This window comes from Anas acuta, chromosome 1 (assembly GCF_963932015.1).
Source record: "Anas acuta chromosome 1, bAnaAcu1.1, whole genome shotgun sequence".
Classification (NCBI taxonomy): domain Eukaryota; kingdom Metazoa; phylum Chordata; class Aves; order Anseriformes; family Anatidae; genus Anas; species Anas acuta.
In genome coordinates, this window is record NC_088979.1 from 10,256,270 (window position 1) to 10,283,742 (window position 27,473).

The following is a 27,473-nucleotide window of genomic DNA, read 5'->3' on the forward strand; positions in this document are numbered from 1 at the left end:
GTTTGTGCTTCCAAGTACTGCATTAAAACATTTCCAAGCAAGATTATGTTTCTTGAGATCTAGACTTTCTTTTTTTCCACATTTGGTAATTATCTTTACAGACAAAAGATATTGTAGTTTTTTATACCAGTTTTATTGGACAGCTCGTGTGCATATCTAAGTCCTGACGTGTACTGGCGTGCTGTCAGAAATGGCTGAATTTACAACGTGCTTTGGTGTGTGTGCAGCGTGGCTGCACGTCTCTGTTCAAGTGAAGGTGAGCAGCATCCCCTGTGCTGAATCCCTCCTTGCCTTACCTAGGAGATGGTCCAAGGATTTGCTCAGAGGTGAGGAAGAGACATGTCTGTTCCACATCTGCCCCACACTATGCATATCCAGCTGCTGGGTTTGGGGTTCTTTCAGCAGTGCACATGTGCCTTTAGGGTCTGAAATACTGAAGATTAAGCTACCAGAGTCCGGTTCAAATATGGTTCTTAAATATTTTTTAAAATTGTGATCTTAACCTCTCTGTTTTTGTTCACAGAATGGTTAAGGTTGGAAGGGACCTCTGGAGCTCACCTGCTCCAACCCACTACTCAGGTAAGGCCACCTGTAGCAGGTGTCCTTCTTATGGTGGGTTCAGTTATCAACAGGGATTTGGTGTGCTGTGTTCGGCTTTGGAGGAGGAATTTGGAGCTTCAGTGATTCTGGTACCTCTTGGATGAAACATGGACCAAATTCCTGACTGGGACTGGTTGCTAAAGCAATGTTCCTGTGATGCTTTGTGTGAGAGGGGAGGGTGCACCTTGAGATCCCCAGTCCCCAGCTAGAAATCGCACTGCCTCCCTCAAATTCTCCTTGACTTCAGTTGATGTTCATCTGTCTGCACTGGGCTGTTGTGTCCTGTTCTTTCTTTGTGAAGGGGCAGTGCTTCCAGTCTTGAGCTGGCTGGATTTTAGCAAACGCTGGTGCTGAGCGATTCCTGTGTTGTGTACATATGGTTGTAGAATGCTTTCCGAATGAACAGTCCTCGGCAAAGCTGCTTTAATGAGCTGCAATGCTGATTGTAGCATATCCCACCCAATCTCGCAGTGCTCCACTGAGCTGAAATACCTTCTTTGTTCTTAAAATAGCCCCCACTGATTTGGATTTTAATTGCAGATATTACAGCTGTCAAAGAAGAGGAGAAATGACCAGATGATTGTGTTGATAGTATAAATGGAAGCTGGGGATATGTTGAGTTTCAGCCTTTATATCTTCCCTCATTGAAGTCCTATTGCAGATATGCCTGCATGCTGCAGTGATTATGTGGAGCAGAGGCTTTCTCTAACATTAAGATGACCCTGAAGTGCGTTGTGCCTCATTATATCCACCACATTGACTAAACAAATCTGACAATAAGCATGTAGGCAACAAGGATTTTGGTGCTAGTAATGGTAACAAAACAGGAGTAGATACTAAATATGTTGGTTGAAACTAGAGCCTCGATAAATCATGATGGAATTTACTAATGCTCAGACAGATGGTAATTCAGGAATTCAATTAAAACTGAAAAAATCAAAGAGGTGATTAAAAAGTTTAAAGCTTGGGCACCAGACTGCATGTTTGCATTGTTCATCAACCAGCATTTGTCAGGGGGCGAGAGCTCTTCTCAGTAAGTGAACTGAATCTTTTCAGCACAGACATGTCAGTGACAGCCAGCAGCCTGTCATTGATGCTGTTTTACTTCATTACCTGTTGATTCACTTCTCAAGTTTTATGAGTTCATAAATCACCCTATGGAAACAGGCATGGTAGGCTGGCTTTGTTTTTGTACTTTTTCATTTCTAGTGCTCAGGAGGGTGGATTTTTGGCTGGATGCAGCAGGTGCCTGGTAGGTTCCTCAGGCTTCAGGAAGGCGCTGTGAGGGTGATGTGAGACTGTCTACCACAGCTGATTACAAATATGGAAAGGAGAGAAGAAGTCAGGGAAAAGTCTCTGGGTTGAGTCTGTAAATCACTGCATAGAATCATAACATATCCCAAGCTGGAAGGGACTGACGAGGATCATCGAGTCCAACTCCTGGCTCCACATAAGACCACCCAAAAATCAGGTCATATGCTCAGAGCATTGTCCAAATGCATCTTGAATTCTGTCAGGCTCAATGCTGTGACCATTTCCCTGAGGAGCCTGTCCCAGTGCCTGACCACCATCTGGGTGCAGAACCTTTCCCTAACCCCCAGCCTGACCCTCCCCTGTCCTAGCTCCATGCCGTTCCCTCAGGTCCTGTCGCTGTCCCCAGAGAGCAGAGCTCAGCACCTTCCCCTCTGCTCCCCTTGTGAGGGAGCTGCAGGCCGCCATGAGGCCTCCCCTCAGCCTGCTCTGCTCTGGGCTGAACAAACCCAGGGAACTCAGATGCTCCTCATATGTCTTGCCCTCTAGAGCCTTCATCATCTTTATAGTCCTCCTTTAGACACTCTCTAATAGTTTTATGTCCTTTTTATACTGTGGCACCCAAAACTGTACCCAGTACTCGAGGTGAGGCCACACCAGTGCAGAGCAAAGCAGGATAATCCTTCCCTTCACCAGCAATGCTGTACCTGATGCACCCCAGCGTATGGTTGGCCCTTCTAGCTGCCAGAGCACACTGCTGACTCATCTTCAACTTATTGTCAACCCAAACCCCCAGATCCCTTTCTGTGGGGCTGCTCTCCAGCCTCTCATACAGAATCACAGAATTGTCTAGGTTGGAAGAGACCTCAAGATCATCGAGTCCAACCTCTGACCTAACACTAACAAGTCCTCCACTAAACCATATAGCTAAGTTCAACATATAAATGTCTTTTAAAAACCTTCAGGGATGGTGACTCCACCACTTCCCTGGACGGCCCGTTCCAATGCCTCACAACCCTCTCAGTAAAGAAGTTCTTCCTAATATCCAACCTAAAACACCCCTGGAGCAACTTCAGCCCATTCCCCATCGTCCTGTCACCAGGCACGTGGGAGAATAGACCAACCCCCACCTCGCTACAGCCTCCTTTAATGTACTTATAAAGAGCGATAAGGTCACCCCTGAGCCTCCTTTTCTCCAGGCTGAACAATCTCAGCTCCCTCAGCCACTTCTCATAAGACTTGTTCTCCCGCCCCCTCACCAGCTTCATTGCCATTCTCTGGACTCTCTTGAGCACCTCAATGTCCTTCTTGTAGCGAGGGGCCCAAAACTGAACACAGTACTCGAGGTGCGGCCTCACCAGAGCCGAGTACAGGGGGATGATCACCTCCCTAGCCCTGCTGGTCACACTGCTTCTTATACAAGCCAGGATGCCGTTGGCCTTCTTGGCCACCTGAGCACACTGCTGGCTCATATTCAGCCGACTATCCACCAATACTCCCAGGTCCTTCTCCGCCAGTCAGCTTTCCAACCACTCATCTCCCAGCCTGTAGCTCTGCTTGGGGTTATTGCACCCCAGGTGCAAGACCCGGCACTTGGCCTTGTTGAACTTCATGCAGTTGACCTCAGCCCATCAGTGCAGCCTATCCAGATCCTCCTGCAGAGCCTTCCTACCCTCGAGCAGATCGACACACGCACCTAGCTTGGTGTCATCTGCAAACTTACTGAGGGTGCACTCGATCCCCTCATCCAGATCATCGATAGAGATATTAAAGAGGACTGGCCCCAGTACTGAGCCCTGGGGAACTTCACTAGTGACCAGCCTCCAACTGGATTTGACTCCATTCACAACTCTTTGGGCCCGGCTATCCAGCCAGTTTTTAGCCCAACGAAGCATACGCCAGTTCGTAGGTATATCTATCATCACACTGCTCCATATGCAGAATCCAGCACTTGGCAGTTGTTAAACTTCGTATCATTGGTGATTTCCCAGCCCTCTAATTTGTCAAGATCTCTCTGCAAGGCCTCTCTACCCTCTAGGGAGTTGACAGCTCCTACCGATTTATTATTGACAAAAAAGACTTAGTACAAGAGTCCTGCGTCCATACCGTTTATGAAAACACTGAAGAGAACTGTCCCTAAATGGAGCCCTGGGGAACCCACTAGTGACTGGCTGCCATCCTGATGTAACCCCATTTACCGTAACCCTTTGAGCCCGACTCATCACGTAGCTGCTCTTTCATTGCACTGCGTTCTTGTCTAGCTGTGTGTGAAGTACAAAGACCAATATTGAACTGAGAATGTGATTTTGTCCTTGAGCTGTTCACTGGTTTGGAGACATGTAGGGCATTCTCTCTTATAGGGGAGAGAGAACTCCTGCCAACCTAGGGAAGTTTCTGCAGGGAATATGGGAGAGGTGTATGCATGGTAGCATAGCTTGGTGATCCTTTTGGGATCACTGGTACCCTAGTGTTGCAGGGATATGAAGGTTTCAGTTACATCTCATACGTTTAGTATTTATCACTGTTACTTACACATACATGATGAAGGCTTAAGTCAGGGTCTGATAAGTGTTACACTTAGCAGATCTGGTCCTTAGAGAAGAATAGGACTTTCTTTCACGTTCCTGTTGTGAAAGGCAATATCCTTCAGGGTCGTTGAGGGTTTAATTATGCCCTTGCAGCGCTCTAATGTGCCTGAAGGGATTTTGCTGAAACTTAACAACAACAACAAAAGTGGCAGACAAGACAGAGAATGTGATTTTTTTGTATATTTCTTTGTTTTGCTTGAAGTGCTGGCAATGGAGAGGCAGATCTTTGCTTGAATATCACTTTTTTTTCCCCTTTTTTTCTGTTCTGGCATGCGTTACTTTTACTTAAAATAATAAAATTAATTTGATTTTTTTTCCCTCCCTATATGAGTGACAGGGGGAAATTCTGCTCTCAAGATCTCATTACTGGCCTATGTGTGTAGCTAAGCTAGTCACATAAGCTAAATATAATGTTGGTAATTGATGATGTTGTATTCGCAGTGCATGGGGAGAGGCGTGCGAGTGCTCTGGGTGTTGTGTGATGTCTGTCATGGAGACAGGGTACTTAACGTCCACTTCATCTTGTTCCTTGATGCTTGGTTGAAGTGAAAGGGAATACAAGATGAGCTTTCCTGTCTGAAATACTGAGTTTTTTATTAAGAGCCCTTTAACAGTGGAAAGTGAGGTTGTTTTAAAGTTACGAGAGCCGTTTGGATTACATTGCAGCATTGCCCAGGAGTGGAGAACAGAAGAAAGTGCTGCTGCACTGGCAGCGTACTACCTGCAGTAATTACCTTGAGTTGTCATTTCTTAACGAAGTTTGCAAAGTGGACCTGAATGGTTTCTCTCTCTCTCTCTTTCTCTCTCTCTTTAATCTCTTTTTGCTGGTTTATTTTTTTTATTTTTTTATTTTATTTATTTTTTACAACTCAACAGTAAGTTTTAAAACACTGCAGCAGGACTTTTCCCTACATATTGATTCAGGCAAATTGTTCGATGAAGGTAACAGAGGTTTCACTTCCCTTAAGATACACAAGAAACCAGCCTTTATTAGAGATGAGTAACAGGCATTGCTCACTTGTTTGTGTATTGCTCTGTGTTTTTTGGATCATTGCGCATGTTCCATTCGTCTGGAAAATGGGAGGAGGGTCTTGGCATCTCATGTCATTTACACCCTTTATGAGCAAGTGATTTCAAAACAAAAGCTTTGGAGGAGGCAATGTGAATGAAAACTGGGAGCTTAAGGAAATTTCACCTGATGACCAAACCCTGTAATTTTGCAAGCTGGAAAGTAGGCGTTGTTTTTCTGAGAAGCCAAAAAGGCCCTGCAGCCCACCAGCAGATGGAAGGGTAGTGAAAGCAATAATGAAAAAGGGATTTGTTAATAGTCTGTTTGTACCTGCATATGGAGAAGATTACCAAGATGAGGTGGTGCATCAGTCTATCAGGTGGAGGTGTTATGAGCCCTGGTGTTATAGAAAGCAGAACTGAAAGAAAAGAGACAACGCTTGAGTTTTTCTTTTCACAGTGGGGGCAATTGCTTGTTGGGATGAACTCACCCAGAAGCATGATGCGTGGCTGTCGCCCGCCTTCACAATTGGTGTTTCCCTGGAAGAGTTGCTGAGGCTCAGTTAGAAATGGTAAGCTGTATCCAGCAGTTATTGGGGGAAATCCATGACCTGTACAGAACTGAACCGATGAGTCAAGCAGTGTGCTCTTGGCCTGAAATTCTGTGAGACACTTCTGTGAATCAATCTTAGCTGTGGATTTTCAATATGTTCCTTTAAAGTTATTTTGTAATTAGAAAACGGTAATTGTCTCATCCTAAGGAGGGGGTATTTATTAAGGGCTGCATTTCGTGTTTTTCTGTTGTGATGTATTTCTCACTACCTGCTTGTCCCTGGTGTGCTCAGCAGTATTTTTTGCTTTCTGTCTTGACAACCATTTGGACTGCTGGTGGTATCCCTTGTGCTAAAGTGCTAGATAAACACTTGGGGTGCACTTTGTTTCAGGAGAAAGCATTCTGCAGCCAGGTGGTTATTTAATGCTAAGTGGAGCTGAAAAGATTAATCAGCTAATTAGGTTAATAGCATAGTGTTTTTTAGGAAGGGGACTGTGCAATACCAGTGTGGTATTGCACAACAAGCTCCTTTGCAGAAAAAAAAAAGCAGAAGTGCTCCAGGGAGCTCTGCTAGTCCCAGTAGGTATCAAACTACAAAACATTAAAAGATGCTTCCGTGCATCTGGACCAGGATTTAGATGCAATGTTTGGTGGGGGTTGTAAGGGTTAGGACTGTTTCTTCTTCTCTTCTCATAAGATGAGGAAGAAAATCAGCTGGATGTCAATCTGTTCTTGTAACACTGGGATGGCTTCTGTCCTTATTAGCCTTTCATTTAATATTATACAGAGGCGCTGGATGAGGCTTGCCTTACAGTTAGCGTAATAGGCCCCCATTTAAAGATGACAGTTAAAGTTAGGATTTTTTCTTTTCTACTGTTACAGACTTAAAGGTTTCCCTAGGGCTGCAAGGATGAGTGAGAAATGGTAGTAAAGGGGAGATGCTGTCATCAGCCCTCAGGAAAGGCTGCCCAGCCAGCTCATCCATCCCACAGATGAACAGGAGTTAGGACTGGAAATGGTCAGGTCTCTGCGAGCCTGTGCCAAAGCTTGAACCTGCCCAGACAAACCTGAGGCTTTTTGCTGTGTGTGAGCTGCCAGCCCTGGTTGCAGCAGGGACGCGTCTGTGCAAATGGGCTGAGCTCAGCCCCTTCGGAGGCGACAGGAGGATGCTGTGATGGGGTAGCATTGCGTGATAACTGCCTGGAGGTGTTCTGCTTGGAGGCACCATGGGGACAGCCGGCAGGGTTGCCCTTGGGCAGACATGCCCTGCAGGACCAGCCTCCAGGTGCAGCGCGGGTTCATGCCTGCAGGAAGCTTGGCTGCCTGCAGATGAGCTGCAGATGCTGCACAGCTGATATTGGGGCCCCTATGTGGTCTCCCAGCCAACTTTATCAAGCTCAGGTGCTTAAAAGTAGGCTTCCAAATCCACACTTATGCACCCATCAATCCATTTCAAGGCTGTTCTGTCATTTCAAGCACCAGCCTTTCCTATTTAAATTAAATTGCTCAAATAGTTATTTATATCTGAGCTTATGTCTGGCTTTAGGGTTACTGCTGCCAGCAGCACAAACCAGTGGCTGCAGCTGGGCCGCGGTGCTTTGCCTGGCTGTGGCATTAACCATGCATTCATCTCCATGCCAGGCAGCAGGGAAGCAGCGGTGGAAAGGTCTTCAAAGGCAGAGGGGATGTGGAAGAAACTTCAGGGATAGTTGTAAAGGCAGCTCTGGATGAGACGGAGGGGAACACAGCGATGCTGAGGGCGTGGGGTGGGCTGCACCATTAGTCGCACAGCGTGTGGCCGCTCGCAGTTCCTCTCATCATCGTTAGGAAGCTGAAATTCAGTGGTGGCTCCACAATGGCACCGTAGTCTGTGAAAAGGAAGGAGGACAGATGGATGAAAAGAGGTTGCCCTGCTTACGTTTGTTTGTGTTGGTAGGGCTGTGCTGAGAGCTGAAAGCGCCAAGGCTCTAACCAGCCTGGATGCACTGCTCATCCCTTTGCTTATGGGAGCTGACTGGGAACGAGATGCTGGAGGGTTTTGTTGACTTCCCTGCTCTTATCATTAATATTTTTATAAGGACCTGAGTTTTCTGGTGTGACTGGACAGCAGGCATTATGTAGACTGTGAAGACTGTCCTGTGCCCAAGATTAAATGCCTCAGGTAGGTGAGTCAAAGCACAGATGAAGTGCAAGAGTGCTTAATTATTATTATTATTAGTAGTAGTAGTAGTAGTATTTTCTGCTCAAGTGTGTGCTCAGTGTGTAGTTTGAATTGCAGAAAGCACTGCAGGACACAGATTTAAGGCCTTCTGGCCCTAGAGGCACTGACAGCAGAGCAGCACCTGTGTTTCAGCAGTGTTTTGCACTGAGGTAGACATAGACCTATGTTTTCTCCTCTTAAAGCTGTTGTAGCCAGCAATCTAAGGGCTGGGATAAAAGCAAACAAAGTGGGAACCCAACCCTGTAGCATAAAGTTTGAGGTGTTCACTGAAAGGGAGGAAAAAAGAATGAAAATGATTAAGAAAGTTGCCTGCACTCATTATACACCTTGAGGCTTCTGCATGTCCGAAGCCTCTCAAAGCCTGGGTTCACCCAGCTCTTACCCAGATGATCAGAGGAATATTGGGGAACCCTTGGATTCCCTGAATGAGCAGCTGTGACTGAGGTCTGTGTTCGTGCACCACAAGGTGAGCAGGGTGGATGATCTCCAGCCAGCCTGACCTCTGGGAGGCAGAAGGGCTTGGGTCTGGTGCTGCTGAGCATCTCCAGATCAGTGTGAGGTGCAGACAGACTGCATTTTCCACTGCCCTGTCCGGGTAAGATGGGGGCTGCAGAGCAGCATGGAGTGGAGCACGCAGTGAGCTGTCCTCCCAGCAGCAGCCCCGGCCTCCCAGCATTGTCTTTTGCAAGCGGGAGTTGCTGCTGTAATGTAAAACATGACCAGGGGAAATTCAAGTAGCTCTTCTGTGTTTATACAGTATTTTTCCGGATTAGTTCCTAGCTTCGTTTGGCTCAGATGTGCAAACTACTTGAGAAACAGAAAGAAATCACCTTAAGTGGCTTCCTGTGGGGGGCTTCACTGGCTGTTCTGGGGACTGCCCGTCACTTTTTTAAAAGTTAACTTAGACAAAACAAAATGCCGTGGCTTTTCCTGACTGCCACAGCCCTTTGGCTGTTGCTTAGCTACCGCTTGGCAATGACCTTTCCCCACAGAAGTGATGTTTGGAGCTGAAATCACCCAACAAAAGGGAAGAGCATAAACCCCCTGGATGACGATCGCCCAAGATCTCTGCCCTGCGCTCAGTGCTTTCTGTTCCCACCAGCAGCATGCATTTTACGCATGACTTGTCAAAGCCAGCAGTAATTTTGTGTTGATAGGGTCTGTGGTATTAAAGGTAGACTGTGAGGTCTCTAATTTTTGGGCCATCGCTGCTTTCCAGTTGGTTCCTCTGCGAAACTTCAGTGCCAACGTGACAAAAGCATCGCGTGCCTCCAGGGGAACAGAGCCAAGTATCCCTGGCCTTTGGGCAGCAGCACCGAACACGCTGCACCTGCAAGCAGCACAGTGCCCCTTTGCTCACGGCACAGGAATTGCTTTGGTTTGCTTTCTCTGGCATCCAGGAAAAGCAGCAGAGGGTCTCACATGCAGGGCATGGGCCAGGAAGCCCTAAGCTGGGGGCTCTGGCTGCACTGACCACTGTCTCCACAGCCCAGAGGTCACTGTGTTGAATTCCGAAAAACTCTTGTTCCCAACCAAAGCCAGACCAGGACCCCAGGTGTGTGGACACACAAGAGCTGGTTGTTACCAGACAAGCAGCCTGCAAGTCCAGTGTGTGCAGCAGGGAATGTGACAGAAAGATGCTAGTTTTGGAGATTTTTCATCTTAACAGGGGTTCCTGTTTTCTAAATACTGAGCAAGATATCGTATTTTTGAACACCAGTATTAGAAATATGTAGCTTGGGAGGGGAAAAGATGGACATTTTATCATAGGTAGGCTGTCGAAGTAGGATTTCATAAAATAGATGCTACAATCTAGAGTACATTTACTGGTTGAGTATGTTAGATAGGTTACGTGAAATCTGATGTCCTCCTATTCTGCAGTGATAAAGAACTACAGGTTGCAGCGTACTTCCAAGGACATTGAATTTCTCTGAAATTAGGGTTTTGAGTTAATAAACTGTTTCTTGGTTAAACACCATCCCTAAGAAAACCTAGTATTGCCAGGTCATAAGCCAGAGCTGTCTCCTCATCTATTTTTGGTGGTCCTTGCTTCACTTCATTTTCACCTCTTTGCTGGGGCCAACTAGTAGCAAGCTTGCTGATGTGGTTTGACTATAATGAATACAGTGACTGGACTCTATCTTATAAAAAAAAAAATGGTTTTAGTGATGATCAAATCTGTGCTCATAGCACCTCGACTGATGAAACCTAAATCTCATTAAAATGCTTTGAAATTCATCAGATTTTGTGGCAGTGTGAAAGATGTCAAACAACAGTAGCAAAAAGAGGTATCTAGTTCAGTTCTTGTGGGTGGATGCTAAACAGTTAGAGTAGCAGGAGAAAAATTGTCTTATTATCCTTGGGTAGTGCAGTAGTAGTTTATTACAGGAAAGGGAGAGTCAGTGGAACAGAAGTTGTATCATTTTTCATATCCCCAAACTCTGACACTGTACTTTTGCACTACAATATTATTCCAATAAATCAAAAGATGGGATCCCGAGAGGTTTTTGTACAGGATCGTATTTTTGAAGGGAGGTAGGGTTGAGAAGGATGCAAAAATTAAATACATTAAAAAGTTCCCATTTGTTAAGCTGCTTTGGAAACAGCTTTAGGAGAAGAAAGCAGCCAGGTTCAAGTTCAGGCTCTAGCCTCAAGGTGCTTAGGTGCTGCAGTGTTTGGTTTCTCATCCGCTGCAGCACAAAGGCTTGGGACAGGGGATGAGTCAGAGCTTTGGCTGAAATGGAGTATGTAAAACCTTGGTCCTGTGAAATAATAATAAAAAAATCTATAGTATCGAACTGCCGCTTGATAGTTTTCATTTACAGATGATAACAATAACAAGGCTATTGCGTTAGAGGAGAACAGCAAGGATACATTGCAGACAACACGCTGGGACTTGGTGTATGGCTTGTGATGGCGGGCTGCTGCTATGTCCCTTTTAGCCAAAGGCCAAACCAGGGGGAAGGGGACCAGGTCTGAAGCACGGCTCTTAGTCCTGGCCAAAACTCCTGGTCCCTCTGCAGAGGCATCAGAAGCAGCTCTGCTTGGCTCCTGATGAAGAGCTGCCTCCAGCCCTGCAGTCTGGACGTGCTGTCTCCTGTCTCCCTCCAGGTCTAGTGTTGCCCTTTGGGTTGCAATTAGATTTGTGCCAGGGCACCATTAGATGTTGAGTTATTCATATAGTGCTTGAAGGGCAGGGTTGTGATTCCTGGGCAGAGGATTTTCCAAGAGTACAAGTGTGGTGGTGAGTGGTGAAGAAGGGCTGCAGGAGAAGGGAGCACCGGGCTGCCAAATGTTGCTGTTTCTGAGTGTCAGGTAACTTCTCAGGTTGTCAGAGGGTAAAGCAAGGTGGTGACTGGTAGTGCGTTACATTCCCAGCTGTAGCAGGCTGTGTGTAAGTGCCTTGGTAAATACACGTCCCTCTCTCTGAGTGCTGGCAGTGGAGTGACCTGCCCTTTAATCTCAGGGTAGCAAAATACACAGAAGCCGTCAGAAACACTGTAATTGCCCACCTTTGCTTACCTCACGTTTTTGCACAGCTATGCTTTTAATTATGTCAATTTTTTGGACAACATTTAGCTGTCCCCCAAGGCTTCATTTTTCTACCCTGAGTCAATACAAGCCCTACGGAGAGCGTTGCTATCACACGGTGCTGCTGGAGCAAGTGGGATGTCCACCAGGCTGGGTTCCTCATGCTGAACATCACAAGTTGTGAGCTAGGAGGGAGCCAGACACGCTGCATGTGGAGAGAGAAGGTTGGTACCCAGCAGTGGCTTGTCCCGTCTTTTGAGGCACCTGTTTTGGGATGGGGCATGTTGCCTTGCTAAGGTTCTGGCTGCTTTCCACTGGCAAGGGTGGGAGACTTCCTCAGGACTAGGTTTCAGAGGAGTTAATTTTAAGTGAGATGTCTCTCTCTCTGATTAAAAGCTCTTTGGTTTCTTGGCACTTGTTTGAACATACTTTTTTTTGGGAAACTGCAGTCTGCCGTAGATTGAGAATTTTGCTGTAGTCCTTGGGGATGGCATCATTTGATAACATACAGAACTTGTTCTGTTTTCAGCATTTCAAGGGTTTCTTCTATTACCTTTATGCTGTCCATGCTCTGGCATCATGTATATTTTTTGGTGTCGGGGGAGGTGTAAATGCACATCATCACTTCTTGCCAGGCTTCTTGATAAGGCCTCTTGTGGGTGTTGAATCTTAAAAAGTATGCTTTTTGTGTCCCTAGAATGGATGAGACGGTTTTGAATGGACAGCGGCTGGATAGATTTTTACACAGTTCTGGGATGAGCATAAGCCTGAAAGTTTTGTTCCTTTATTGGGTGCTCTCTTGTAGGTATGGCTATGGTAGTCCTGATAATCCACCGCAGTGTATGGACACCTCATCTTGCCTTGAATGATGCGTCAGGTTCCAGCTGCAATGTAGTGATGGCAGCACGGAGCTCAGCACAGGCTAATTTTCCCTGCTGCTTGTGTGCACTAAACATGTAGGAAAATGGGATAGGCATACACAGAACACTTCTTCCAGAAGTGTTATACATAAAAACAGCCCGATTAGCAAGCTCTGGGGGCGTGCTGGCTTCCCCCCCAAGTTTAGACCTGGTGTGTATTTCAGCATGGAAGAGTTTATTTCAGAAACGAAGACTTTAAGGATTAATGGTTTGAATGTCTGAATTTGTATAAGCACTATATTATGTGTTCAACAACTTCAATTGTTTTCTGTCTATCATTTCCTCTTTTTCAGTCCATTTAACATGTTTCCTTAAGGGCTTAGTCTCATACCTGTTTCTGAAATATAAATACTAGTATCCCTTTTTGCTTGTGAGGTTGGCTTAAATAGGAGGGCTGATTTTGTACAAAAGGTTTATCGTGAAGGTGGGTGGGATGGAAAACCAATCTGTGCTTGGTGCACGCTGCATTGCTTTAGGATACCTTGTATTTCTGCATCTCCAGGACCAAGATCTTTTTTATACTGATTGAGGGAAATGCTTAGAGATTTGTATTTGCATATTTAATGTAGTTAAGGTTTCAGTTATTTGCATTAGCAATTGCTTCAACTGCAGTATTAATAAGGCAGGTGCTTTTGTATAAATAAATAAAAAAAAGAAAAAATTAAAAAAAAAAGAAGATTAGAGTACTGCCACAGGTTAATTTTTATATAGATGTAATGACTTCCAGCCGCCACAGTAACACACAATATTCCCCTAGTGATACCTCAAGTCAGGAAAGAAATTAACTCCTGTATATTAAGTTAGCAGTGGCAAACAAAATTGAAGATGAAAAGAAAATGAAGGGGCAAGGAAAAAGGCTTAGTTCCTCTGCACTGCCACAAGGGACACCCAACTTTAATTTCAAAATTTGGTTATTTCCTTTAATGCCCCACAGATGTGAAAAGAATTCTGGCAGCACTGGGCCATATGCAAATCCCTTTGAAACTGCTGGGACTTTGATTAGGCCTACCTTTTATTAGTTCTTTATCCTGTATTTTGTTTTTGGGTTTTGAGGGCTTTATTTTTTTTTTTTCCAGAAACAAAGAAGCAATATAGGTCTGATAAACGGGTGTTGTACAAAAGGATTGGGATCTCCAGGCTTACGAAGACCTGCATTGGTTAAAACATCCTTTGGATTTAATGGGGTTGAACTGGGTGCTTAGATTGAAGCTGCACCTGTGTGGAACTAGTTGAAGTCTTTCAGTCTTTCATGCAACATTAAGTGCCCATTTAAGAGGAAAGTCTGCAGGGGGTTCATTTTGCCCCTTTGTGTGTGTGGTGTGCACTTTGTGTAGTGGCCAGAAGAAGGCAAGGGCTGGAGATGTTCCCCAAGCAAAGCCTCAGGGCTCCATCCTCTGTTGGAACAAGCATTGCCATCCCATCATGCAAAATCATCTCCAAGAATTGAAGTCCTTCTTGACAAGGTACATTGGTACTTCTGCTTCTCAGTCCTTCTGACTTACCAAGAGGTCTTCTAGTCTTGCACATCGCTTTCTTTTTAAGTCAGGCTTCAGCTTCCAAAACCTTAAGTGCTTCGACTTGAAGCAAAAGACCTTAAATGAGCAGTTCCAAACCCAGATCCTAGGGGCAGACTGGGACAGGTGTTTGAAGGTAATCACCATTCTGTGTAGATGTTTCTCAACACCTGGCTGTTGTCCCTGCTGAGCACCATGTCTCAGGTTTGCTTACAACTTGCCTTTTCTCCATCCAGTGTTTGGGGTATTTCCCTCTTCCATCAGCTCTAGCTCTTCAGCAAGCTGTCCCATAGCATCGCCTGCTCTCGTCCCTGCTGGAGGTGGCATTGCAGGTGGCAGTGCCTGCTGCTGGCGGGATGCTTTTCTCCCACAGAGCCTGAGCAGATTTGGGAAGACTATCCGATCTCCAGTAATGCAATGGTTGTTTTCCCTTCTTTGGAAACAGAGCAACTCTGTTAGGGCATAGGAAGGAAGCCAAAAAGTCAAATTGGCTGAGAACAAATACTGAAATTAGCTAGTGCTGCTTTCCCAACAGAGCTAATAAATGGGGCAGAAAATCTAACAAAAAAACACAAATGAAGATGAGGTTGTCTACATTTTATGTATATGTGTGTATATATATATATTTATCTTGACAGTGTCCTCATTTAAAAACAATAGTGTGCTTTTAGTGTTTCTGGTTCTTGCCACTACTAATTCTTTACAAAATCGTTAAGAGACCTACATAAATATAAGGAGCTTGGCACTGCTCTTAAAATGGGCAGTATCTTGGAAAGAGTTCATTCCTCTTGTAATGCGGTTAGTTCTATTTCTGTCATGTACAAATCCTGTCTGACCAAGAATATTGAATTAGAGCTAGCTTGTGGGTGTTAAATATCTCCACAGTTATCTCTGCTTGAGTTGAACAAGTGAAAAGAGGCTCAAGGATGGACAGTCCTGGGGTGCTTATGTTGCCTTGGGAGGAGCAACCCTGCACACACCTGAAGAGGGCCTGGCACAGAGAGTTGAGCAAGGTGCTTGTGCTGGGTTGGAGCATCTCCTTGCTACACAGAGACCTGTTGTCATTTGGGTATATAATAAAATATAAAATAAACTAACTGTGGATGCTTCTCACACAGCTAATTACCAAGAATGAAAGTCCAGTTTAATAATCTGAAGTAGCCAAAAACTGGTGGTTGCCTTCGGACACGAGGACAGGAGATGAAAAATACAAGAGATGTTGCTTGCACTTGGGTTTCTTCAGGTCAAACCTTTAAGATCTATTGCTGCTGAGCACACGGTGTACTTCATGTGAATTGTGCTACTATATGCTTGGCCCTTGGGACCGATTGCTATGTAAATGCAAATTATTTAATTAACATTATTGTTTCCGTATGCCATAATATGATTTTTATGAGCATTTCTAGATTAAAGTTCACTTTAGAAACATAGCGATTGCTTCCCAAATTGCTTGGCTGTGCATTGCATTTTAAACCCCTTTAATGCGGTAAAGAATCCTTATCATTCCTTAAGCATCTGAGCAGCAGCCAGAAAAAATATAGCCACAACGTGTAAATATAACACTTCAGAAAAGTATAACAAAAGCCCTGTGTGCTTTGACATGGCAGAACCAGTAATTCTTGACTGGTAACAGGGCAAAAAACATTCGCAGATTAAACTTGCTTCCTCTAGTCTTTAAATCATAAGCCCAGCTTCAGTTAGATTTAATTTTCTTTCCATTTTTTTTTTCTTCAATCCTCTCCCTCCCATCTGTAGATATGGTAAAAGTTCCATATTTACCAACAGTTAGTTTTCCTTGTGGAAAATATGAACTGAAGTCAGGTGTGATGCCTGGGATCCAGGTGTTTGGCATTGCTCAGTGGTATGACAGTGGTTTGTGTGCAGGTTCCTGCCTTTAACCTGTCAAGGATGGTCCATGAAGTGCAAGGGGAAGCTCTTGAATGCCTGGAGTTTTGCCAGGAGCTTCTGATGTGAATGTACAGCTTCCTGCTTGGTGCTCTTCGGGTCATTTCCCCGGGCTGGAGGATAACTCAAAGATAAGTTGTAACACCTTCTGAATAGGAAGGTGTTTTTCTCAGCTGCAGTTTGCCTAATCAAGTTGTTCATGCTGAGAAATTAGAGAATGATCCCTTTCATTTTAAACATGAAGCTGGAGAAGTGTTGGAGAATGTCACCTTGCTTTTGCAGCTGACAGAATTTTCCCAGAGTTTGCAGCTTTTTCACAAAGTTGCCATTTAAATTTTTGCAGTCTTAAGACTAACCCAATTACGTTCTGGTGCATGGAATTCGAACAGAGGAAGGTTTGCGTAGCCAAATGTTTGTATCCTTTTCTGTGTTGAATTTTAGCCGGCATTAATTTTGCAAGGGCTTGAGATAATGTCTTTTACATTTTCCCTCATCAGTTGTTTTATGTGGGGGGCTGTTTGTTTGTTTAAGTGGTAGCAGAACACAGGCCTGGTTGGTGGCTTAAATGGATGAGTGCAAAGAAAGCAGAAGTATTCTCACTGGATGTAAAGAAATCAAGGTGCGTTGTAATATTAAGTGAGCATTGTCTTATCATCTTTTTTTTTTTTTTTTTTTTTTTTCAGTTTGAAGGGGTGTGGGAGGGAGATGTCTCATTCATTGCTCCTGGTCTAACTTTGTTCTGCTTGTTCTGAGCAGGTGGTCTGTAGTTGCTCACACCTCACTGCATACCTCTGATGCTACATCTGCTGATATCCATAGAAGCTGAGAGTGCTGCAAAGCCTCAGGTCTCACTCCAGATGCCTGTGGCATCATATATACTGTTGCAGGGAACTTGGGAGAGTCACTGGCTCTGTTTTTGTGCTCAGGGTAAGCGACCTGGGAAAAAAAAATAAGTGTTTAACAGCCTTCTTTTACATAATCTAAAAAGTATCACTAGTAATAGTAGCAGGTCAGAATTTTCCAATCACAAATTGTGGTACTAGCTGACAGTACCTTTAATCTTTAATTTGCACTTACACGGTTGCTTTTTTTTTTTTTTTTTTCCGTTCTATCACTTGTCATATATGCAGTGGTGTATTTTCCTGATTTGTGGTTTACCTGTGCCTCCAGGTGCCAACAAAAACCACTGCAGAAGGTTCAGCAGTACTTCTGAGTGCCAGTGAGGAAATTTGGGTAAAATGCAGCCTCTTGTACAGGACACGGTGCTGACCTGTGACTTCTTTTTGGTTTTGCAGAGAAGGACTGGGGCTATTTTCAAGAGCAGGCTTCAGTGCAGTAAACAGCAAGATGGGATTTGAAGTTATTTCATTTTTTATTTTCGGTTTCCTTTAATCCTGCTTGAGGGAAACCTGTGCACAGAGGCACTTCCAGGGAAAAACTGCTGCTCTGCTTCCTCCCCACCTCCTTGGAGAAATTTCATTCACAGTCAGGATGTCTGATCCATTGATTTATAGTGCGTGGGGTATTTTTTAGATTTATTATTATTATTATTATTTTCTCTCCGATTCTCCTAGTAAAAAGCTAGCTGAGTTCAGTTTTCCCAAAGCAGGAGGAACGTTTTCTGTCAGTTTGATTGATCTGTGATTAACTTTGATGTTCCAAGACATAACGTTAATAGAGTTTGTGGCGTAAAGTCATATGAAGAAAATCTAAAAATAAAGAGCAGTTTGATTAACGTCCACAACCTAAAAAGAGTGCAGCTTGTACAGCGGCCAAGGACCGGCGGTATTTGGAAAGGAGCTTTCTAAAACGGGGAGCTGGAAATTGCAGTGCCTGGAACTGGGACTGAGTTGTCTTCAAAATAGTTTCTCTTAATTGAAACCAAATTGGAGGTTTTCTGTCTGGGACAGAGCCGTCCTTGAGCTGTGTTGCTGGTGGGGCCTGGCCTGGTGAGAGGGCAGGAGGCTCCAGACCTCCTCATTGCCCTGTGATGTCCACAGGGACACTCCTGGGTGAGGAAACCTGGATATTTTCAGGTTATGGTATTGCAGAATTTTTCCTCTGGTGTTTTCAGCTGCAGTTAGGTGTTGGCACAGTACTTTAGTATAGGTGACACTTAGTCAAAGAGAAACCCCACCTTCTGGGGAGCAGGGCTGATACCTGGTGCTGGGAACTGTGTCCTGTGAGGTCCCTTTCTTTGCCCCTCCTGTGTCCCCAAAATCTGTGGGGAGAGTGCATGGCCAGGGCAGGCAGCAGCCACAGTGGTGGTGCGCAGCCAGCCAGGCCCACTGCCTGAGGAGACCTGTCACCCACCCTGCTCTCCTGGGGGACACAGGCTACAACAAATTAATACAAAATAATGATGTTTCTCTGAGGAACGAGACAAAGTTTTGCTATCCTGCCTGGAACTGGGAAATTGGTGGAAGGCTCCATGTAGGCCGAGACCTGGTGAAGGGGGGACAAACATGGTGGTGGTGCAGGGTGTCCTCTGGGTGAAGGACAGCCATCCTCCAGGGGAGACAATCCTCCTTTTCTCCTCCCTACACACTGACTGACCTTGACGGTAGGCTCCACACAGCCTCCTGCAGGCTGACCAGAGCCATCTGAGCAATTCCTGTTTATTAACAATATTCCCTGCATGGCTGGAGCTCTTTCTTCCTCTTGACACCCCTGGAAGCACTGCAGAGCTGTGGGTGCTGATAGGGACATTTTGGGGCTGGGTCCCCAGCTGTGGTGCCCCCAGCTGCTCCCCTGTGGAGGACTATAAACTTTTTTGGCTATAAACATTTAAGGAGTAGTTGACCTGTGTTTGCCATAGGGGAACTGTGATGGTTTTCTGGGGACATGGTAAGATGGTATTTTGCTGGGACCATATGGTAGGAAGGTCCATAACCTGAGAACTGGAATTATCACTTTAAATCATTCTTTGCTTGTCTCCCACTGTGTTTCTATGGTTTTGTGAAAAGCTGTACAAAAAGGAGGAAAAAAAAAAAAAAAGGAAAAGATCAGGACTGGAAGAACTCTTCAGATCAAGCCAAAATGTGCTTGGAAGCCAGAAGTGTTTTCATTAAAAAAAAAAAGTGTTTTTATTTAAAAAAAAAAAAAAAAGTAGTTTCTCTAGAGGATTTTTTTTTTTTTTAATCAAGGGACAGATTAGGTGCTTCTTGACTTTTAAGACTGGTAAGGAATCATACCTTGTGACCATTGTTTTTAATGGGACTGTTGTAGTACCACAATGATAGGAAATTCCCTCCATTCCTTTCCTCTCCTAAGGAGCCGCATTTCTCCAAGTATGCTATATATAAAAGGAAGACCATGACTCACGTGCTTCCACAAGCCATTTCTGATTTCATGAGACCATCTGCATAGGATAGCTTAGTCCTTGGCGGCCACTTCAAGCCTGACTCAGGAGAGCATTGGATCAAGGTTGCTAGCATGAGATGGCAGTTCTGGCCCACATGAGATGTGTGGAGCAGACAAAGGTTCAAGGTCCCTTTCCTACAAGAGAGATGCCAATTTTATTCTTGCTGGCCTTGTCATCAGAGACTTTGTGGTATGTCAGCTGGAACGGAGGATAGTTCCCTGCTGAGCACTAGAAGTTTGATTGCTCTTGTACCAAAACTAAAGCAGATGGGTTTGAAGAATTTTGTATGATGACTGCTTGCTGTCTCTTTCTTCTGTCTCTGAATTTATTGTTCACCGGAGTTAAATTCATACAAATGCATAAATTGCAGATGGAGAAGTAATAGAGGAAATGCATCATTAGAATATGCGCCACTAACTTTAAGAAGAAATAAAGCTGTTAAGTAGAAAAGATATTAAATGTTTAAGAGCTTTTTGCGGGACAGAAGAACCTTAGGTATTTCAGTATTTGAATGATAAGGACAGGAAGATTTGTGGCTGGCTGTGCAGCCATTTAATAGTAGGCTGGGATATCGATCTAGTATTGTATCCCGTTTTCTTAAGATATAGGATAATAATGGTGCATTATCTTTCACTTTGGGAAATAATGACTTAAAAGGTATGTGAGTGAAGAGGCTGTAGGCTGTAGAAATAAAACGAAATGGAAGCTAGACGAAACTGGCTGGAAGAGATCCTGGAATTTAAAAGGACTATTGTAAAGCAGGTGTTGGCACTCACTCAGTGAGGGTGTGCCATCCTGTAGCCTTTTTTTCCTAAATTAGAGGTTACGTATGCCAGTAGAAATGGAGTGGAGGCTGAAAGCTGCTGCCTGTTGCAGAGTCCTTGGGATGCTACAAGGTCCAGCTTTGGCATTTGCTGAGCTGTTTGAGGTCTGTCCTGGGAGATTTGTGCTGCACGCTGCCAGCTTCAGTTGTGCAAAACTCTGTGGTGCACAAAACAGATTGACGAGGGAGTAATTTACTGTCTCTCCATGGATTAGCTTTCATGAACTGCATGTGCCATGTGTCATGTCCTTGGCAGTTACAAACACAATCTAACTGTTATGCCTGTCCTATTTCAGATAAGACATTACCAAGGAAGACTGAAAAGGTTGTGCATTGACTCAAGGGTACTTTGAACCCTCTTTAGGGTAGCATCACTCATCCACCATGCTGGCATTTCTCTAAATGTATTTCTGGAGTGGTAAACAACTTACAGGAGATCTGTTATTAGCATCTTGTAAATCCCAAGGACAGCTGATCACAGCCTTTTTTAGTATATCATAAAACAGTCTTCTGTTCACAAAAATGTGAAAATTATTGTTTTGCATGTAGACTTCCTTATTAAATACCAAGTTTCTGGTTTGGAAAATGTCATTATTATTTTAATCAGATTAAGCTTCTCTTACAGTTTTTGCAATCTGCTCTTAAGAAAAAGGCACCTTTATTTAAGTTTCCCTCAGCATTCTTTCTTAATACATTCTTAATCTTCATGGCTGAGAGCACAGTTGGGGAGGAACAAGAGAAGGGAGTTAAAAGTAGACACTTTCTCCTAACTATTACACTTTTCTTTTTTAAAACTTTTAATGAGAAGCCTTCAATTTTCAATAGCAAACCAGGTCTTTCATTTTCTTGCATTTGGTTCTCTTGGCCAAAGTGTGCCATTAAAGAATAATGAATGTTCGTGGCATTCTGTGTATTTTTAAATGCAAAGAAATGGTTGGAGTCAGGAATAGCATGATTGTAATGCTTTGTCTCTCTTTGTGGGTGCATATGCATTTGAAAGTACAAAGTCTAAACTATACATGCAGCTTTCTTGTTTCAGCTGGCAGTCCCTTTGAAGGGGCACTTGTCGTTCTCTTTTACTTTGTTTGCTTCCGCCTGCAGGCAGCATGTATTAAAAATAATAAATACTCCACTAGTGCCTGATGGAACAGCTTAGTAGTTTAGGCATCAGATTGAGAAATATCTGGCATTTTCAAAACTTAGAGCTCCAACACCTCTCAGGGTCTGGCTCCTTCTCAGTGCTGGCGTTATTGTTTTGTTAGGTTGGGATTTCTCCAGGAGGACACGAGTCTCAGTCAGTCCTGGGAGCTTACAACACTGGGTTTCAAAGCATTTTTAAGGCTTGTGGGAATGTTAGCCAGGCTTTCTTCACTGGAACGAATGCACCATTTCTGTGCTTTGCGGCTTAGGAGATGGTAAGGAAGATGCCTACACAGCAGCTCTAGGCTTCCTGCCATCTAATTTTACAGCAGCTCGAAAAGCAAACATCCAGTAGAAACAAATGAATTGAATTCAGCCAGACGGTGAATCGGCAACCAAAAAAAAAAAAAAAAGGGTGTGTGGGAAGGGTGGAAAGCTCCTCCCTTACACTTTTCTCTCTTGAGAGGGCTGCCAAGGAAAAACCTGGAACTTATAGATGTTTTTGGCAGGACGGGAAGAAGACGAAAGACTGTCAGGAGAACTCGATCCTTCCTAAAGGAAGACCCTGAGGGGTGGAAGACCCTTCCTGGCTGCAGGTCAGACCTTGAAGCAGGAACACAAGGTGGTGCCCGGGCACAGGAGTTTTGCAGCCTCTATCAGTCATCCCAGGGCTGCTCCAGCCACATGGCTGGTCTGGTGGTGACAACACGTGTGTAACTTCATTTGCAGGTAACTGGCTGTTTTCCTGCTGATTATTATTATTATTATTATTATTATGTAGATCATATCTGTTCAGGATTGCTTCCTCTCTGAGCCTGGCAGTGGTCCTCACCACAGGGTGCAAAGGAGAGGCAGGAGAGATGCTGCACATTCGTGAAGGTTGCGTCCGTGGATGAGTGTTGGCAGTCAGCTCCTGCAGATCCATTGCTGAAGCTGGTGCTGGGCTTCTCAGTGGGAGGGGTTAAAGGGGCGTTTTCTGTCTTATGCGATACCTGCAAGAAAAAAAAAAAAGAAATTTTATTTTTTTTTCTTGTGTTGATAAATCACCCTTTCTATTGAATTTTTATTTTGATTTTTATTTTCTTTGACTGTATGTTGGTGTCCACTTGCAGAAGTTGAAACAGGAGAGTGGAACAGCCAAGAATCTCTTTTTTTTTTTTTATCTTCATTTTCCTCCACCAAGAAAGCTAATTGAATCTCTTTCTGAACCACTTAATTCACTGCCTGTCATGCTCTTCTCTTTCAGTGTAAACTTCCTTGGGGCTATCGCCATAGTCCCAGCAGAGGAGGAAATTAGGGTCTCTTACAGAAATAACCTACAGCTTACATAGCATAAACAAATCATGGAAAGCAAACACTGACAGGTTGGGGAAAAATGTTTTAAAAAAGAAAGTAATAAAAAAGAAAAGATTAAATGCAAACATAGTGCCCTGCAGTGTTTAAAACACTTCCTTATAGTCTGTCAAGCAACATGTTCAGGACCTTTGATCAGGATGGAGGTTGTTTATTTCCTGTACAAACCAGCTTGCACATTGATCAATGTATTGTTGATACAGTGAAGGTATTCCCTTTACTGGTCTCTTTGAGAGGCCTAAGACTTGACAATATTGTGAGCGAGAGTTGTGGAGAAAACGTAAAAAGAAACAAGAGGACAGGGTTAGTAATAGCTTGATCCCCTATTTAATGGAAGAATGGGTGGAGGATTTTCTGTGGAAATGTGCACTATTGGGTGTAGGTGATTCATGCTTTAGAAGAGGCCATTTGGGAACCACTGGCCTAAACCGTGAAGCACTTTCCTTGCAATTATACTAGGAGGACCTGCTGCAAGACTTCTGTGATGGGAGTCATTCCTGCCCAGTCATGTGCTGTGGAAGGGAGAAAGGCACTAATAATTTCCTGCCTCTTTCAAAAAGTGTATGTATTTAATCCATAAAAATATGCCTTGTACTTAAATATATAATTTGCCTTAATACTTCGCTGCATTTTTGACCAAGATGTGGCGTTATCTGCAGGGTAGACCTAAAGTAGTGCAAAGAGTAACCTTAACTTTATCTGAGCAGTAATGGGATCTAAAATAACTATTGCCACTAAGGAAAACCTGCTTAGCTGGAAAGGGAAGGATTAGTTGGTCTTTCACATGACTGGGCTTCCAGCTGTTTCAAGTCTGAGGCATGAGGCTTAAAGTGACCTGATGGAGATATGTAGTGAATCCGTACAATTTGCTGCCCCTGGACCTTGTCGATGCCAGAAGCTTTCATGCCAACAGGCAGCATCTGTACGAATTCCCGGAAAAGAAATCCATCAAACGCTCTTAAAAAGAGAGAAATCCCCTCTGGTTGCTGAAATGTGGGAGCTGCAGATCGCTAGATTGTGGCATAGAGTTATTGCAGTGTATTTTGCCAGCTTTTCCTCCTCCATACGCATCTGTTGCAGGCCAGTATCGAGCAGGATATTGGGCTAGGGAAACCTTTGGCCTGACCTCTGTCAGTCATTCCTGTGACTCACAGAGCAAAGGTTAACTACAAACCACACTTGGTGAGCCGCTGATCTCCACTCATTTTAAGCAGAGCACTAATTCAATAATATTATGGTTATTTGGACTAAGACTGGGTGGGATGAATACAGTTTGCCTTCTCAGCCCACACATTTCCTTTGTCACATAAAGTTCTCTTCTGTCTCTGTGAAGCGCTCAGTAAAATGGGAATAAAAATGGGAACTGTGCCTCTTTTTCTGTGCGTGTGCTTTGTTTTGCCTAACCAAAACAACCCCCACGATGTATTTGAGCACTGCTATAGGGCGTAGTGGGCATTTAAATACCATTAATATTATCATGCCAACAGGAGCAGGAGGTGAAACCTCCTCGTCCATCCTGTCCCTGGAACAAGTGATGCAGAGTAGGAGCCTCCTGTTTGCAGAGAGGGCAAGCTGTTATCTGTTAATATGGCAGCATTTCGCCAAATGATTAGGCTGTCAGAATTACAGCAATTTGAACACGCTGAGCAAGCTTTTATGTACACAGGAACAAGATGCCGGCGTGAGATTACTGGAGAGGAATAACACACGCTGGAGATTGACAAGCGCTTGGCAAGCCCGCGTTCCTGGGGCTCATCAGACATTCGCGGCTCCTATGCGATGCTGGTGAAGAGCATACTCAAGTGGCTGTATCATAGCCCGGGTGACATCTGGTGACATGCAGTTAGGCCTGTTGTGTTTCTGCGGGATGAATTCATTTTCACAATATTTGAAAGGAATCCATTTATGCAGAGTGGAAATATTCTGGCATATGCGAGTGACTTACAAGACAGTAATATTTTTGGTCCATCTTGTATTTGGTGACAAAAGCGTAATTAGCTACGCTTTGCCACGTGCTATTTTACGGAGCAGTTTTCTGGATTTCTGTGCTTTCTGCTGGCTGTCTGTTCTCTGCTTTCCCCTAACACAGGTAACTGCTGAGTGTCGGGAACAAGGAGGGACCACAGGTACTTTTGGTGGTGTCCTGTGGTTACAGCTTGGGCTTCTACACAAATGTGTCTGCTGGCAAAAGTTGCCTTTCCGCTCCTTATAGCAGCTGGAGGGTTTACTTTGCACTAAACAGCGGCTTGGACACTAAGTGGTTTTTGATCCTCTGATATGCTCTTGCTTTGGTAGGGGAGTATATTATTCTTTCTCTACCAAGTTAGCTGGTCATTCTGCTTTGGTGTTGCTGAATGTAAGTGCTGGGAATTGGATGGTTTAGATTTTACTTTTTTTTTCCGCTTCACCTCTCAGGAAATGACTGAGGGCTTGATTCTGCATTGCGTGTGAGCTGAACTCAGGCCTGGAACAGGGTCTGGTCTCTGTCCAGAGTTCAGCTTTAGCTTCGTTCTTCAGCTTTCTGTGACAGGTGTGCAGAAAATAGCATTCTGGTATATAGAAAATGTTTCGGTGTTAAAAATCAAACTGCAAACAGCACATCCTGCTCCTCAAGCACTGTTCTCCCTGACAGCCATCAGAGTTTCAGCAGAGAGCAAATGTGGGGAAATGTGTATTTCGGATAAAAATCAAATTTTTCCTTGAAAAATGAATTTGAAGGAAAATTGTCAGCTAGGTGTATTGAAAGATCAGAAAAGATCTTCCCCTGCAAGCGTCTGTGTAATGCAGAGTTGTGCTTGGCAGACCTGCACGGGTTCACGAGATACTCTTGTGCTGGGGAATCACTTGGCGTCTCGCATGCCAGCTTTACACTGGGTCAGCATCAAATTGTGGCCCTTTGTGCTGCATCTCAACTCCTAAGTGAGGAGAACAAGCTTGTACATGTGTTATCCTGCTGCTTGGCACAGGTTTGGCCCACGGGCTGTTCCCCATTGGCAATGGGACAACAACATAAAGGCTGAATTTCTACTGCTGACGTCGCACCCTCCTGCAGCCTTCTCCAGGGCATGAAGGAGCCTCTCTGATGAGTGGGCCTGACACAGCTTTCACGTCGCTTCAAACTTCTGATCCAAGACACGTGCTTTAAACTTTTGATCCAAAAGGCATACGACAGATAGTAGTGATGTCCTGTTCTTCATACGGGGCCAAAGTATAGGGGGATGTGGCCAGGCTGTGCCATGCAACCTGAGGCTGGGCAAATGGTCATCAGTTCTTTTTATTGATGGTTAAGGGGATATAAATCTTACGTGATAAAGAAATGTGAATGTGTGTGGTCCTCAGAGAGGTGAGATGTGAAATGTACTGGGATTACAATCCAGCAAATCCACTTTGACATTTTGTCTTGCTGTCTGTATGAGCAGCCCAAGGCAGCTGATGCAAAATGCACATTTAGCAGCTTGGGACGGGCAGATCTGCTTTCTGTGGTCATAGTCACACCCAAGTGCTAACGGTTGTTTTGCTGAGAGGGATCTTTGTGTGTCCAGCTGTTGAGAACAGGATAAACTTGTGGTGGGGGGGGGCAGAATTGCTGAAACGTGGTTTCCAAATGTTCTTCAGCAAGCTGTGCCTATGAGCCCTGAAGCCTGGGCTGGCTCACGCTTGACTGAGGAGCTGCTCCTTGGAGGCAGCCTGGAAGGGCTGGGGTGGTGCTTGGGAGGTGTTGCAGAGCAAACTCACCTCAGGTTAGCCCAATTCAGCATGCCAGGGGGTGAAATTCTGCAAAACATTATTTTTGCTGTTTGTGCTTGGGAGAAAGGCATTCTTCTGGCTCACTTTCTAAATACTGTCTGGTTGCAGTCTTCCAGCCTGGTGGTTCTTGGATGTAAAACCTCCTTTTTTTTTTCTTTTTTTTTCCTTTTTTTTTTTTTTTGTAGTAGAGCACTGTTATGATTTAAAAAAAAAAAAAAGGAAAAGAAAGAAGCCTTTTAAACTTCTGAAGTGCCTATCACAAGGTAAGGCTAAAATAAGTTTCTCATTGTTACAGTGGGCATTCTGAGTGTGCCATCAAGGCGTTTTGGAGAATAGAGGCATTTTAGTTTTAATGAGAAGAACTAAAGAATAAAAAATGGTAGCCTTGGAGAATTGCGGATCAAAGGTTTCTTCATTGTAAAACAAATGAAAGGTCTCAGTCCTAGAAGTGGTGAATAAATTGATAAATTTTTAATATGAAGAATAGGCTATAAATGGTAATTTAATTCTTTGGGGGAGAGAATCATTTAAGCACTGTTTAAAAAGTCCAGATTTTTTGTGCAGTAATGGTAACGATAACTAAGGGGAGGGCTGGGAGAGTGCAGGGTCCAGCTGAGGATGTTGCATATGGCACTGCGTGCTTTCAGTGCCTGTGTCCTTCAGGCACAGGTCCCAGCATGGAGGTGCGCATGTGCCCTTTCCCTGGGATCCCCAGGCATTCAAGGACTTGAACTTTTTTGGGGAAAACGATTAATGCTTAAAAAAGCTTCCAGTCTTCTCAGTGTGGCCTCATCCCTTGGCTTTGTGAGAAAGCAAGTGCAGGGCAGGGGTGGTGGGGGACAGGCCAGCTGTCCATGTGTCCCCTGTCCCAAAATGCCCCACTCTATGCCAGTCTGAGGATGTGGCACTGAAGATGGAGCTGTTGGAAGGAGAAGATCACCTGTGAGGGATGGGG

At 44.4% G+C, this 27,473-nt stretch overlaps 1 protein-coding gene across 12 annotated transcripts in view; it reads left to right on the top strand.

Annotated features, from left to right (window-relative positions):
• The window catches only part of FAT3 (FAT atypical cadherin 3), a 419,137-nt gene that overhangs the window by 24,403 nt on the left and 367,261 nt on the right, over positions 1–27,473 (top strand). For 5 of the 12 annotated variants that reach the window (XM_068669093.1, XM_068669076.1, XM_068669097.1 and 2 more), the window contains exon 1: positions 21,851–22,147. The exons of 2 other annotated variants lie outside the window; for them this stretch is intronic. The gene's annotated coding sequence lies outside the window, so the exon portion shown is untranslated. Of the gene's footprint in view, positions 1–21,810; positions 22,148–27,473 lie in introns of those variants that run through there. 5 more of the 12 variants (XM_068669037.1, XM_068669129.1, XM_068669123.1 and 2 more) reach the window with 5 other exon arrangements.